The sequence below is a fragment of the Podarcis gaigeae genome (genome assembly GCF_964106915.1).
Source record: "Podarcis gaigeae genome assembly, chromosome: 1".
NCBI classification, from domain to species: domain Eukaryota; kingdom Metazoa; phylum Chordata; class Lepidosauria; order Squamata; family Lacertidae; genus Podarcis; species Podarcis gaigeae.
In genome coordinates this window covers 9,222,558-9,237,188 of record NC_139678.1, presented here as the reverse complement: position 1 = coordinate 9,237,188, position 14,631 = coordinate 9,222,558, and the positions used below count along the sequence as shown (strand labels likewise).

Sequence of the window (14,631 nt, the reverse complement as noted above, 5' to 3'; positions counted from 1 at the left end):
ACATTTACAACTGGTGGGTCCAATCTGCTCAAATTAACATTACACAGTTACTATTGCTCAGTAACGCTGTCACCCCATAAATACAGCCTGAGCCTTGATGAGCAGCTGGTTTTGTTACTATCTTTTCAAAGGGATGATGTTTTGAATCGAGCAACACCTGAAGGGTCACCTCTGACTCACTCCCATACCAGCTGAGACAGAGGCAAAAGGATCTTGGCCACCTTCCCGCTCTGCTTTGGGCGCAGCAGTGCCCTTACGATGCACCATGGATGCCCGTACCCAAGGGTTCCTCGGTGTGGGAATCAGCAGAGGTGAATCTGGCCAAGGCCTCGGCTGCTGTTTTATGCTAGGAAGGAAATAATTAGAGGAGCCCTTTTGGGGTGGGGAGCCTGTAGCCCTCCAGGCGTAGCTGGACTACAACTCCCATCATCCTTGACCACTGGCCACATTGACTGAGGCTGATGGGAGTCAAAGTCCAACCACTTCTAGAGGACCACAATTTAAGGAGGATATTGGTAACTCGGAACAGGTGAAGAAGAAGGCAACCAAGATGATCAAGGGTCTGGAAACCAAGCCCTAGGAGGAAAGTTGAAGAAGATGGGGGTGTTTAATCTGGAAAAGAGGAGACTGAGAGGAGGTAGGACAGCCATCTTCAAATATCTTAAGGGCTGCCCCAGAGGACGCAGCAAGCTTGTTTTCTCCTGCTCTGGAGGGTAGGACTCGAACCCATGACTTCAATTCACAAGAAAGGAGATTCCAACTAACCATCAGGAAAAACTTTCCAACGGTAAGAGCAGTTCGATGGTGGAAGAGACCCCCTCGGGAGGTGATGGACTCTCCATAATCGGAGGTTTTAAAGCAGAGGTTGGATGGCTACCTGTCAAGGATGTTTTAGTTGAGATTCCTGTCTTGCAGGGGGGTTGGACTAGATAACCCTCAGGGTCCCTTCCAGCTCTATAATTCTATGTTTCCACACCCCACCCAATGTCTGAGTTTGGGAGAAAGTGGCTGGAAGTTAATGAACAGAGGTGAGAGAGTATATTGGAGGCCAGACAGGAAGCCCCTCCCTCTCCCTGGCTGTCAGTTGCTTATCTCTATCGTAAGGCGTTATCCTGTCCTAAGTGGGCAGCTGGTTGTCTCAGCCCTTCACAGACACCAGAATCCCAAATGAAAACCAGCTTTCGCAGCTCCACCTCAAACCAGCAAGATTACGACTCGCTGTTTTGGTTTCGCCCCATCTTGGTCCAACTTGCTCCTGGGAAGGTAGAGTCATTCCATCTCTCCACTTGGCAGCTCAAGCGTAAACGTGCAACCCACCCACAGATTCTCTCTTACGCTTCCCCGAGAAACCTGAAACAGCTGCAGCGCTGGCTGAGGAGAGAACATGGGACCACCAGTAAAACAGGCCAAGCAGTTGCATCTTCTAATTTACAGCTAGTTTCCGTGAAGGGTGCTTAAACGAAGCCTGCTTTTACAGGGCAGATGTCATAAGCAGGAAGAGCCCACCAATGCTGTAAAAGCGTTAAAGAAAAAAAGGTCTGTCCACTGACTTTAGACATAAGCTTACATACACATTCAATGTTCAAACCTATTATTTAACCTCTCCACTGAGAAAACTGAGTGGTTGGTATAACCAGGTCTTGATTTCGAGCGTTCACACAAACGTGCCGCTGGATAAGTGTTTAATGGTTCTTGTATTTGTTTCAAAACCAATAATTTTTTGTTTGTTTCTTTGTTTTTTTAAGGTGGGGGGCTTTAAAGGATGAATTGATTAATTACAGTTTTCCAAAAGTCTGTGCCTTGCACCTAATAAACAGAACAGGCAGACGCGAGCACTATTTCTAACCTGGTTATTTTTGTGAAGATGCTACGTAGACAGAATGGGGAGGGCGAATGCCCAAGGTCAGTTCTGCTGCAGTGTCTCGGCGGAAGAGGCAGAAGGGGGTCGTGCCCCTACACTTGCCGAGGCACCCAGAGACCTCTGCGCTTCCTTCCAAGGGAAAGGAAATTCGTCACTCCCCTGGAGTACCGTATTTTTCGCTCTATAAGACGCACCAGACCACAAGACGCACCTAGTTTTTGGAGGAGGAAAACAAGAAAAAAAATATTCTGAATCTCAGAAGCCAGAACAGCAAGAGGGATCGCTGCGCAGTGAAAGCAGCAATCCCTCTTGCTGTTCTGGCTTTTGTGATAGCTGCGCAGCCTGCATTCGCTCCATAAGACGCACACACATTTCCCCTTACTTTTTAGGAGGGAAAATGTGAGTCTTATAGAGCAAAAAATACGGTACTCAATCTGCTCACAAACAGGGGATCACAAGGCACAGCTTGCTAATCCCAAATGGAAGAAAGCGACCTGTGATTACTCGCTGGTAGGCGTGCCAAGCAACTCCGTCAGAAAGGGAGACTGGAGCAGAAATGGCCACAAAGCACACGTTCATCAGAGATCAGAAATGGTAGTCACACAAGCGAATCCCAGCAGTATTCACTATTGCTTTTATTAGTCCACAAGTGTCGTGCAAATGATTAATAATAATAATAATAATTTATTATTTATACCCTGCCCATCTGGCTGACTTTCCCCAGCCACTCTGGGCGGCTCCCAATCGAGTGTTAAAAACAACACAACGTTAAATATTAAAAACGTTCCTAAACAAGGCTGCCTTCAGATGTCTTTTAAAGATAGGATAGCTGCTTATTTCCTTCACATCTGAAGGGAGGATGTTCCACAGGGTGGGTGCCACTACCGAGAAGGCCCTCTTTCTAGTTCCCTGTAACCTCACTTCTTGCAATGAGGGAACCGCCAGAAGGCCCTCGGAGCTGGACCTCAGTGTCCAGGCTGAACGATGGGGGTAGAGATGCTCCTTCAGATATACAGGACCGAGGCCGTTTAGGGCTTTAAAGGTCAGCACCAACACTTTGAATTGTGCTTGGAAACATACTGGGAGCCAATGCAGATCTCTCAGGACCGCGGTTATGTGGTCCCGGCGGCCACTCCCAGTCACCAGTCTAGCTGCCGCATTCTGGATTAATTGCAGTTTCCGGGTCACCTTCAAAGGTAGCCCCACGTAGAGCGCATTGCAGTAGTACAGGCAGGAGATAACTAGAGCATGCACCACTCTGGCGAGACAGTCTGCAGGCAGGTAGGGTCTCAGCCTGCATACCAGGTGGAGCTGGTAAACAGCTGCCCTGGACACAGATTTGACCTGTGCCTCCATGGACAGCTGTGAGTCCAAAATGACTCCCAGGCTGCGCACCTGGTCCTTCAGGGGCACAGTTACCCCATTCAGGACCAGGGAGTCCTCCACACCCGCCCGCCGCCTGTCCCCCCAAAACAGTACTTCTGTCTTGTCAGGACTGAACCTCAATCTGTTAGCCACCATCCATCCTCCAACCGCCTCCAGGCACTCACATAGGACCTTCACCACTGGTTCTGATAGAGCTGGGTGTCATCTGCATACTGATGAACACCCAGCCCATACTCCCTGATGTTCTCTCCCAGCGGCTTCATATAGATATTAAAAAGCATGGGGGAGAGGATGGAACCCTGAGGCACCCCACAAGTGAGAGCCCAGGGGTCTGAACACTCACCCCCCAACACCACTTGCATTCACCACATTAAGTTATTTTCTTCATCCATTTCAACATTTCCCTTCCATCAAAATGCATCAAGGCAGCAGGAGGGCCAATCACTCCAACAGGATAAAACCTTTCTCAGTTTTGCAGGGCCCTCAAAATCCGATCGCCAGCACTGCCACCAAACACAAAAAGGTGTTGTTTGGCAAGCAGCCATCAAGAAACGGATTCTCTGTTAGTTTATCAAATCCTTTCCGATAGCTGTCTGAGTAAGAGGGCAGCCCCAGATCTGGAGGCGGCAAACTCCCCCAGTTAATAGCATATGATGAGGGTCAAATGTATGCTGGAAATGTAAGGAAAAAAGAAGACACCTTTTATCATATGTGGTGGTAATGTAAGGTAGTAAAAGAATTTTGGGGAATGATATATAATGAATTGAAAAAAATGTTTAAAATAACCTTTACTTTAAAAAACCCGAAGCCTTCCTTTTAGGAATTCTAGGTGCCGAAATCCCAAGGGAGCAGAAAAGACTATTTATGTATGCGGCCACGGCTGCACGGATGCTATTGGCCCAGAGATGGAAAGACAATCAAGTCCCTACCAGAGAAGAATGGCAGATGAAGTTGATGGATTATGCCGAAATGGCTAAAATGACCGGAAGAATCAGAAATCAGGAAGACCAAAATGTTAACAAGGAATGGGGGAAATTTATAACTTATCTTAAAAATTATTGTGAACAGTTTAAATCATTAGGAGGATTGGAATAACACTTGTAGTTTAATGGTGAATTGTGAATATAATGGAGAGATTTGGAGTATTATAAAAGATGCAGGAGGAAATGATTAAAAATAGGACCCACAAAGGGGAAGAAGGAAGTCCAGGAGATTCTCTGGAATCTTGTTTCTATGTTGTTCATTGGATAAAGTAAAGGTAAAGGCACCCCTGACCATTAGGTCCAGTCGCGGACAATTCTGGGGTTGTGGCGCTCATCTCGCTTTATTGGTGTTTCTGTGTGCTGCTCTGGTTTGCCAGAAGCGGCTTAGTCATGCTGGCTACATGACCCGGCAACTGTACGCCGGCTCCCTCGGCCAATAAAGCGAGATGAGCGCCGCAACCCCAGAGTCGGTCATGACCGGACCTAATGGTCAGGGGTCCCTTTACCTTAAAGTAGATTAGCCAAAATCCTGAGTTACTGAGGTCTGTCACGCATGCTGTGCAGACTCTGCGGATCCCTAAGTGTGCCGGTGTTGGTTGGCATTGGTTGCTGTGATGTTCGGGCTGAAGAAAGCTTTTGAAGATCGACCAGGAGGGAGGGAACATGCCAGTCGGGCATGTGTCTCTACCAGGGTCCTACTCGGGTGTAGGCTGAACTCCTGGCAGACATATCGTGATGCTGAAAACCAGGTATCGCCCAGCCCTAGTGGGGAATAGCTGGTGTTAGTGCAAGACTGACAGAAGGTCTTGAAAGCCTGTGTTCGGGAAAACTGATCAGCAGTGCCACGTGACAGCTTTTTGTCTCTCTCGGAGCAGGGCCCAGACCTAGCCCTGAAAAGGCAAAGCGATTCTTCCTGGAAACATGGGCGACGGAAGCATCATTCGCCCTATCCTGTCCTCGCTTGGGCAGCCTGAAAGTGTGCGTTACACACAGACTGTTGACAGTGCACCATACATCTGCAAGTATTTGGCATGCAGATGTTTCCCTCCTCAAAATCTGCTGTCCAGATGTCTTAACAGGCGGCATGGGGAAGATAAGATTCATTCGTTTGCCGGCTGTTTGACAGGAGGGGAGAAAGTTGCACACCCACTGGAAAACGTTGCCGGCTCCCTGATTTAACCTCAGCATCACAAACTGGGGGGCAGGAAAGTACGACAGCTTTTTAAAGCGGGAGAAAAATGCAGAAATACGTTCTTCCTACCTCCTGCCCTCTCCCTTGGGGTAGACTCATAGAACTGAAAGGGATCCCAAGGGTCATCTAGTCCACCTCCCTGCAATGAAGGAATCTAAACTCAAGCATCCACGGCCAATGGCCAGCCAACCTCGGCTAAAAGACCTCCAATAATAATAATAATAATAATAATAATAATAATAATAATAATAATAATTTATTATTTGTACCCTGCCCATCTGGCTGGATTTCTCCAGCCACTCTGGGCGGCTTCCAACAAAGATTAAAAATACATTAAAATGTCATGCATTAAAAACTTCCCTGAACAGAGCTGCCTGCAGATGTCTTCTAAATGTCAGGTAGTTGTTGTTCTCTTTGACATCTGGTGGGAGGGCGTTCCACAGGGTGGGTGCCACTACCGAGAAGGCCCTCTGCCTGGTTCCCTGTACCTTGGCTTCTCGCAGTGAGGGAACCGCCAGAAGGCCATCGGAGCTGGACCTCAGAGTCCAGGCTGAACGATGGGGGTGGAGACACTCCTTCAGGTATACTGGACCGAGGCCGTTTAGGGCTTTAAAGGTCAGCACTAACACTTTGAATTGTGATCGGAAACGTATCAGGAGTCAATGTAGGTCTTTCAGGACCAGTGTTATATGGTCTTGGCGGCCGCCCCCAGTCACCAGTCTAGCTGCCGCATTCTGGATTAATTGTAGTTTCCGGGTCACCTTCAAAGGCAGCTCCACGTAGGAGAGTGCACAACCTTCCACTGTCAAACAGCTCCCACTGTCAGAAAGTGCTTATTGGTGTTTAGTCGGAATGTGCTTTCTTGCAGCTTGAAGCCATTGGTTTGAGTCCTACCCTCCAGAGCAGGGGAAAAGAAGCTTGCTATGACGATTGATCCAGACAAAACCTGCCTTGATCTTGGATGTAAACAGCCAATACAAATCAGCAAAAAGCCTTACAACGCATCCAGGCAATGTTCAGGCCTGCTTCCAGGGGGAGGGAGCACCGCAACTACTATTGCTGTCATCATTGCCATGATCATTATTTTATAGAGGAGTGTCATCAATATACATCTGCTGGTGCCCATTGGGAAAGGTAAGGTGGAAGGCGGGAGGTCAACACGATTTGGAGCCAGTGCCAATGAGAAGCAGAGACCATTAATTCTAGTTTACCTCCCAACCTCTTCCTCCTTCCTGATGAGTTCTACAAGGGGCAACATAGAGACCGAGGAGGCAGGAGACAGGCAGCTTGGCCCCTGCACTCAGGCCTGGCCCAAGACTCTTGTTGGAATAAATGGAACTTTTAGCACAAATATAGGATAAAAAAGACCCCCATGGTACAAACAATAGCGGAGTTTTTCTACCTTGTCCTCGGGAGGTCTCCCACTGTTGATCTCCTGCCTCACGTGCTTCTGCAACCCCACATTCTTATTGATGTTTCTATTCTACCTCCAGGAACGCGGGTGGCGCTGTGGTCTAAACCACAGAGCCTTGGGCTTGCCGATCGGAAGGTAGCGGTTCGACTCCCCACGACAGGGGGAGCTCCCGTTGCTCAGTCCCTGCTCCTGCCAACCTAGCAGTTCGAAAGCACGTCAAAGTGCAAGTAGATAAATAGGTACTGCTCTGGCAGGAAGGTAAACAGCGTTTCCGTGCGCTGCTCTGGTTTCGCCAGAAGCGGCTTAGTCATGCTGGCCACGTTACCCGGAAAAACTGTCTGTGGACAAACGCTGGCTCCCTCGGCCTGTAAAGCGAGATGAACGTCACAACCCCAAAGTTGTTCACAACTGGACTTAACTGTCAGGGGTCCTTTACCTTTTTTTTATTCTACCTCCACAACCTGTCCTGTTGATTGATTGATTGATTGATTGATTGATTGATTGACTGACTGAAATGTAAACCTAAGATCTCGGGGTGGTTTACAAGATAAAAATACAGGCTAGAAACATAAAAGAAACAGTTAAAAGAAAAACAAAACAATACCCCCCTCCCCACAAACACATTTAAAAGGCTGTGGAATATTGATCGGCCCAAAAAGAGGAACGTTTTTGTCCGGCGCCTAAGAATATACAGTGGTACTCGGGTTACATACGCTTCAGGTTACAGACTCTGCTAACCCAGAAATAGTGCTTCAGGTTAAGAACTTTGCTTCAGGATAAGAACAGAAATCATGCTCTGGCAGCGTGGCGGCAGCGGGAGGCCCCATTACCTAAAGTAGTGCTTCAGGTTAAGAACAGTTTCAGGTTAAGGACGGACTTCCGGAACGAATTAAGTACTTAACCCGAGGTATCACTGTACAATGAAGGCACCAGACAGGCTTCAAGAGGGAGAGCATTCCACAAATGGGGAGCAACGGAAGAAAAGGCCCGTTCTTGTGTTGCCCCCCTCCAGACCTCTTGTGCAGAGGGGGCACACAAAGATTATCTATCCATCTTAGCCCAGATACTGCAATGATTTCATAAATGTGTCCAGGGAAAACCAGAGGAGGATTACAGAAACTGCCATTCCCCTCCTAAACACGTTTACTGGGATAAAAGTCAAAAGAGATCAAACGTACCTCCAAGCAACTTGTTCTGGGTGTTGCACCCCAGAGTGATTTGCATAAAACTACTGATTTGCATAATTAAACTTGAAAGCAGCATTTGAGTTTCCTTTAGTCACCGGCTTCCTCACTCCACAATCCCTGTGCTCCTGTTTCGACATGCAGGGAATGCTAACTTTACATTTCCTTCCAGATTTTCTTTTTTTAAAGCGACTGAAGTTTTCAACAGGTGCAAATACACCCTGCTGAGAAAGGCCCATGGGTTATGCTGGGTAACAAATGCCTTTTTAATTTCTTTCTTTCTATATATGTGTGTGTGTGTTCAAACAGCCACTGGTGTCTTAGATTACAGCGGTGATCTCATCCCTACAACATTCCGCATGCCGTCGCTTGGCTGCGCAACAAGGTCGGCTCCAACCAGCTTTTTCAGCGCGACAAAGGAAGGCAGAAATGTGCCTCTCCAAATTCACAAGGGAATCTGCGTCCCTGGATGCCGAGCCTCCAAGCACAAGCCCCTGCCTGTTCATCAGAAACGGCAAAGGGAGCTCGCTGGGGGCCTCCTCTCGGCCTGAGCTCCTTCCGCCCACCCTCCTCCAAGCTGGGGCCTGGCTTAGCTGGAGGCATTCTGTAGCGGACCGAGACACCTGGCCCTGCATTTCTCATTCTCCTGAGGTCATCGGCCAGCTGTCTGTCCTCTCAACACCCGGCTCCGCCAAAACAGCCAGCGCATTTTCTGCTGCACTCGGGTTTCCAGGTCCGAAAGCCTCCAGATAGAGCAAATCAATCATCTCCCCGCAGAAAACAACTGCAAGTAAGCATTTTCACATCCTTGAGCAGCTCCTCTGCCTGGCAAGGACACTGCAGTCGAGTCCCCGGGCCGGCATCCGGCAAACGCGCTCCCGCTGCATGGTGGGGATAGATTGCATGCTCGGGGACCGCAGAGCATTCAGGCCATGGCTAAATCAGGCTTCGCATGCATCTCGCTCTGCAGGGAGGGTAATGCCAGGAAGCGTGAGGGACACTTCTTCGTTCCCATTGGCTCTCCCTTGGATTTCGGCTCCCTTTCAGCCACGTACACAACTGGGCAGAATCCAAAAGCTTGGGTTTCTCATTAGACCGGTGTTGCCATTCCCTCCGTCTCTGTTGAGTAGGGCACTCAGGAAAGCAGGCGGCCACAGGCCACGCAGCTTTTGACATACTTCTGAAGGAGTCTCAAAGACTTTGGCGGAAATGGAACGGAGAAAAGGAGGTTGCGGGTCATGTTCAGCAAAGCCAACCGTTTGAACGCAGATCCTGCTGGCTTGATTCCTTTCCTGATGAATGGCGAAAAGTGCAAATGTGACACCTTTAATTGGCTTTTGCATCCAAAGTTTGTGGCAAATCCACCAAAGTGGTGTTGGACACAGGGCAGGAAAAAATCCTGCTCAAATCTCCCTTGACCCAGTCACCGCCTTTCAGCCGAACTTAGGTTGGCGGGGGGGGGGGGCGTTATCCTATTTGATCCTCACATGTCAACCTGAGTTCCATGGACAGACGCCACAATACAGTACTGATAAGCAATGGTAACAAGCAGGATGATCTCAGATATAGTCTGGGACTTTGAGAACTGGCAACTGCAATCCTCAGTGCAACGCGGTTGTTTCCCCACATGCCACGATGCTAGAATTTTAGCACAAATTCCCTTTAGATCTATAGATCACCCTTGCTGAAATAAAGTTCCTGCAAATTCCCCCAACCTCTTAAAATGTTATATAAACCCCCCTGCTGTGCAGCATGGATTCCACCTTGCATGATTCTGGTCGTAATCACTCACGCACTCACCATGTATTGAACGGGCACTAATGTAAATTTGCCGCTCCACCCCCACCCCAATTATTATTTCTTAGAAAAAGTTAACAACAACCCATGTAGGTTGGTGCTGCCAGCATGACAAAGTGCCATTTTGCTTCAGCTGCTGTGAGAGGACAGCCAAGGATAGGTAGCCTGTGCTCAGAACCCCAGGCAAACTCACCTAGGTCACTTGCCCCATCAGACTGAATAGCTCAGTTGGTTAGAGCGTGGTGCTGAGAACGCCAAGGCTGCAGGTTTGATCCCTGAATGGGATAGCTTCATATTCCTGCCTTGCAAACGGCCTCAGTCCAGTATACCTGAAGGAGCGTCTCCACCCCCATCATTCTGCCCGGACGCTGAGTTCCAGCGCCGAGGGCCTTCTGGCGGTTCCCTCATTGCGAGAAGCGAAGCTACAGGGAACCAGGCAGAGGGCCTTCTCGGTAGTGGCTCCCGCCCTGTGGAACGCCCTTCCAGCAGATGTCAAAGCGATAAACAACTACCTGACATTCAGAAGACATCTGAAGGCAGCCCTGTTCAGGGAAGTTTTTAACGTGTGATATTTTAGTGTATTTTTGGTTTTTATGGAAGCCGCCCAGAGTGGCTGGGGAGGCCCAGCCAGATGGGCGGGGTACAAATAATAAATTATTATTATTATTATTATTATTAGGGGTTGGACTAGATGATCCTCAGGATCCCTTCCAACTCGACAATTCTATTATTCTATTAGACAGCCCTGATTCCAAGCGCTGCATGCTCAGAGCATGAAAACAGTCCAGGCGAACTCACTGCCCCCCTTTTGGTCAATGTATTATGAGCGCCATTATTCTTTGGCTTCTGTTGCGCCAAACACTGTGCCTGTTTTTCCTATTTGTTACAAGGTCTGTACATAACTCACTGCGTTTTATTGTCCTGCTCCATCTCGCCATGATAGACTTTCCAGAGAAACGCAGTTAAAAACACAAATAAGGAAGGGGGGGGGGAGGGAAGCAGACAGAGAAGTTCAGCTTCCTTTTAGAGTGAAGACAACAATGAATGAGGATGCTAGAGAAAGGAGGGCTTAAAAAACAACAACACAGAATCCATGTTTGTAGGTGATATGGTTCTGTGGGGCTAATACAATTCCCTGAAGCCGCAGGAGCCAAGCCATCAGGACCGAAGTGTGCAGATCTCTATTTGTGACTTTGCACCTGGGACAGGAAAAGAGCTAAGAAACTTGTTGTGCAGAGACAGCGTTTCTCATCCGCTGGAATTCTTCACGGTTGCAGAAGGAAACCGTGAGACACCCATTACGAATTGCAGCCTCAACAACAAAGCCGTATTAGGGTAAAATCAACAAGACGTTATAGATATAAAAACTAAACAGATTTTTTTTTTTAAGGACAACATCATCTTCTGAGATAAGGGCTGCATTTTCCAGCTGGTGCAAAGGGTACTGTTGAGATAGAGCCAGCACATTCAGTGACCAAATGGAACATTTGTCCCTGGATCCAGGTACTAGAGAGGGACTCGGCCACTTGCTTCAGTGCTTGCCCAGGCCGAAGGGCCCCTCATGGCTGACCTAGTGTTCTTTGCTAAATGGGAAGAATGTACTCAGGGCCGGCCCAAGACATTTTGGCACCTGAGGTGAACCACAATATGGCACCCACCTCTCCGCTACAGAAGGAGTGAGTGAAGATCAACATCAGGAACAAGAGGGGAATGAAGATCTGCACTAATAACTGCTGTCCCTGTGGATCCTGCCACCTGAGGCAGTCACCTTGCCTAATGGGTGAGCCAGCTCTGAATGTACTGAAAGATGGAAGCATCAATTGACATGTCAATGTCGTGCAATTTTATTTTGGGGTGGGGGCGTACTACCTGTGCTAGTCCCCCCAATCTGCCATCTGGACGGGCAGGACTCATCACCAAAATTACATGGAAAGCACCCAGAAAAACGTCAGCCAGGGAACAGGTTTAGGGCAAACTTACACAATATGTCTGGACTAAACCACTTCAGCCTGAAGGCGAATGCAGCAAGCGCTTGTATGTCCCTTAACCTCAAAACCGGCTTCTATGTATGAAAGATCTGAGTTATGTTTATACAGGGAATTTCTGTTTATATGGGGGAATGTCTGAACATTCAACGACCCATCTGCAACTTCAATTGATACTGCCTGGCAACTGATTATCAAGTGAGACTCATTATCAAAGGAGAGCAGAGTTTAGATGATGGGTAAGCAAACTAAGACCTGGGGGCCGGATCCGGCCCAATCGCCTTCTCAATCCGGCCCGCGGACGGTCCGGGAATCAGGGTGTTTTTACAGGAGTAGAACGTGTCCTTTTATTTAAAATGCATCTCTGCGTTATTTGTGGGGACTGCCTGGTGTTTTTTACAGGAGTAGAATGTGTCCTTTTATTTAAAATGCATCTCTGGGTTAATTGTGGGGCATAGGAATTCGTTCATTTTCCGCCCAAAATATAGTCCGGCCCCCCACAAGGTCTGAGGGACAGTGGACCGGCCCCCTGCTGAAAAAGTTTGCTGACCCCTGCTTTAGATGTTGCTTGGGCAAAAGGCAACCTTACACTGAGCCCTATATAGAGGCAGTAGGTCTGTCCAAACTACAACCTCCACCTTTGCTGAAAGGGGGCTCTCCAGTTAAAGAGGCCCAGCTTGCTTCCAGCAGCTTTACTCTGAGGAAGTGGGAGAGAGATTGGTTGTCCTGGGGCTTCTGCAATAGAGCATTCTTAAGTCAGAAGATGGCAGTGTGATATCATCAAGTTGTACTACGACCACAGGCTCATCTTGCAGAGGTGCAATTCCTCTTCTGAGGGAAGAAAGGGAATCTTAGCATCACAGAATTGTAGAGTTGGAAGGGATCCCAAAGCGATCCCATCTAGCTCAACCCTGTGATGCAGAAATCTCAACTAAAGCAGCCATGGCAGATGGCCATCCAGCCTCTGCTTAAAAACCCCCAAGGAAGGAGAACCCACAACCTCCCAAGGGAGGCAGTTCCACTGTCGAACAGCTTTTACTGTCTGCAAGTTCTTCCCGATGTTTAGTCGGAATCTCCCTTCTTTTAACTTGAAGCCATGGGTTCGAGTCCTACCCTCCAGAGTAGGAGAAAACAAGTTTGCTCCATCTTCCATGTGACAGCTCTTTAGATATCTGAAGATGGCTAGCATATCTCCTCTTTTCCAGATTAAACAACCCCATCTTCTCCAACTTTCCTCCTCAGGCTTGGTTTCCAGACCCTTGAGCATCTTGGTTGTCCTCCTCTGCAAGTTCCAGCTTGTCCACTGCCCTGACTCCAGGGCTATGGCACTTGAGTTACACCTCTCTCTCTCTCTCTCTCTCTCTCTCTCTCTCTCTTACGTGGCCTCCAAAAAATAAGGGGTGTTTGAATGTCTGGTGGAACCAGTGTTGATTATGTACACAAGCTTTTGCAGCCTCGACTTGATTATCAAATTCCAGCTCCTACGTGAAAACTCACACACATCCGAGTGCAGCCTGGATAGCTCAGTTGGTTAGAGCAAGGTGCTGATGATGCGAAGATTGCAGGTTCAATCCCTGCAAACAGGCAAGTTTTTAATGTGTGACATTTTGATGTATTTTTAATCTTTGTTGGAAGCCGCCCAGAGGGGCTGGGGAAACCCAGCCAGGTGGGCGGGGTACAAATAATAAATTATTATTATTATTATTATTATTATTATTATTATTATTATTATATCCCTGCTTTGCAGGGGGTCGGACTAGATCATCCTCAGGATCGCTTCCAACTCTACAATCCTGTGATTTAATCCAGTTTTCCTTATAGAGTTGATCACAATTTTCTTAAATAGCCTGTAGTTTTAATCATTGTTCTGCACTGCTTTTAACAGGGGGGTTTGTGTTTGTGTTTGTTCTCACAGTGCATCACCCTGATATTTTGTAAAAGAGAAGTATAGAAATACTTGTGTAAAGAAAGAAATGTTGGAATCGCTGCATTTTCTTGAGCACATGAACATCTCGAAGAAAGCATGGATCTCTAGGGAGAAGGGGAGAGCAGGTTGACGGCATGTCGAGGCTGCCTGAATGCCTGGCACCGAGCAGGAGCCATGAAAACTGCTTGCTGTAAGCTTTCCGAAGGCACAGAAAGTATCTCATCAGACACTAGGTGGCAGGAGGATCTGTCTCATCGGGGCCACCTGCGAACAGACACCCGCTTGCCGAATAACTTATCCTCAGGCAGATTTTCAATGCATGGGAGGGTGAGGGAGGCAGAGGCCAGTCAGGAAAAGCTATTTTTGTGCTACTGGTTCCTTCTGTCAGCAATACGGGGTGTGTTTATGTGTGTTGCTATTCGGTGCACAAAGCAATAGAACTGCCGGGACAAACAGCAGTATTGCATTCATAACCAGCTTTGCATTTTGAGCCTCACCCTAGGAAAACATGGGTGCGCGGCTAAGGATCCACACCTGTCCACACAAACACCCTGGGAGACCACCTTTCCCCTGTGTGCTCCATTCAGAACCCCCTCTAGAGCGTTGGTTTCTAGCACAGCAAGTGCACGGTTCTTCCTGTAAGAACAAGAGACTTTCTATATTCCCCGGGTTATTCACATTATCCCAGCACTCAAACCACAATATAACGTCACAGGAAAAGTGAGGCTGCTCCCTCCTGCTTTCTATTGTGAATTGCTGTGTGGCTGCAGAAGAAGGTTGTGCAAGTATCACAGGAACATTTGTCCATGCCTGTGTCAGACTGTTGCTTCACCTGGCTCAGGATCCTTGACACTGGCTGGCAGCATCTGTCCAGGGTTTCAGGAGTCTTACCCCAACCCTAC

General features: G+C 48.1%; 1 protein-coding gene across 1 annotated transcript in view; it reads right to left on the bottom strand.

Moving 5' to 3' along the window:
• Positions 1–14,631, bottom strand: part of MNAT1 (MNAT1 component of CDK activating kinase) — a 144,165-nt gene that overhangs the window by 1,118 nt on the left and 128,416 nt on the right. The window lies entirely within an intron of this gene.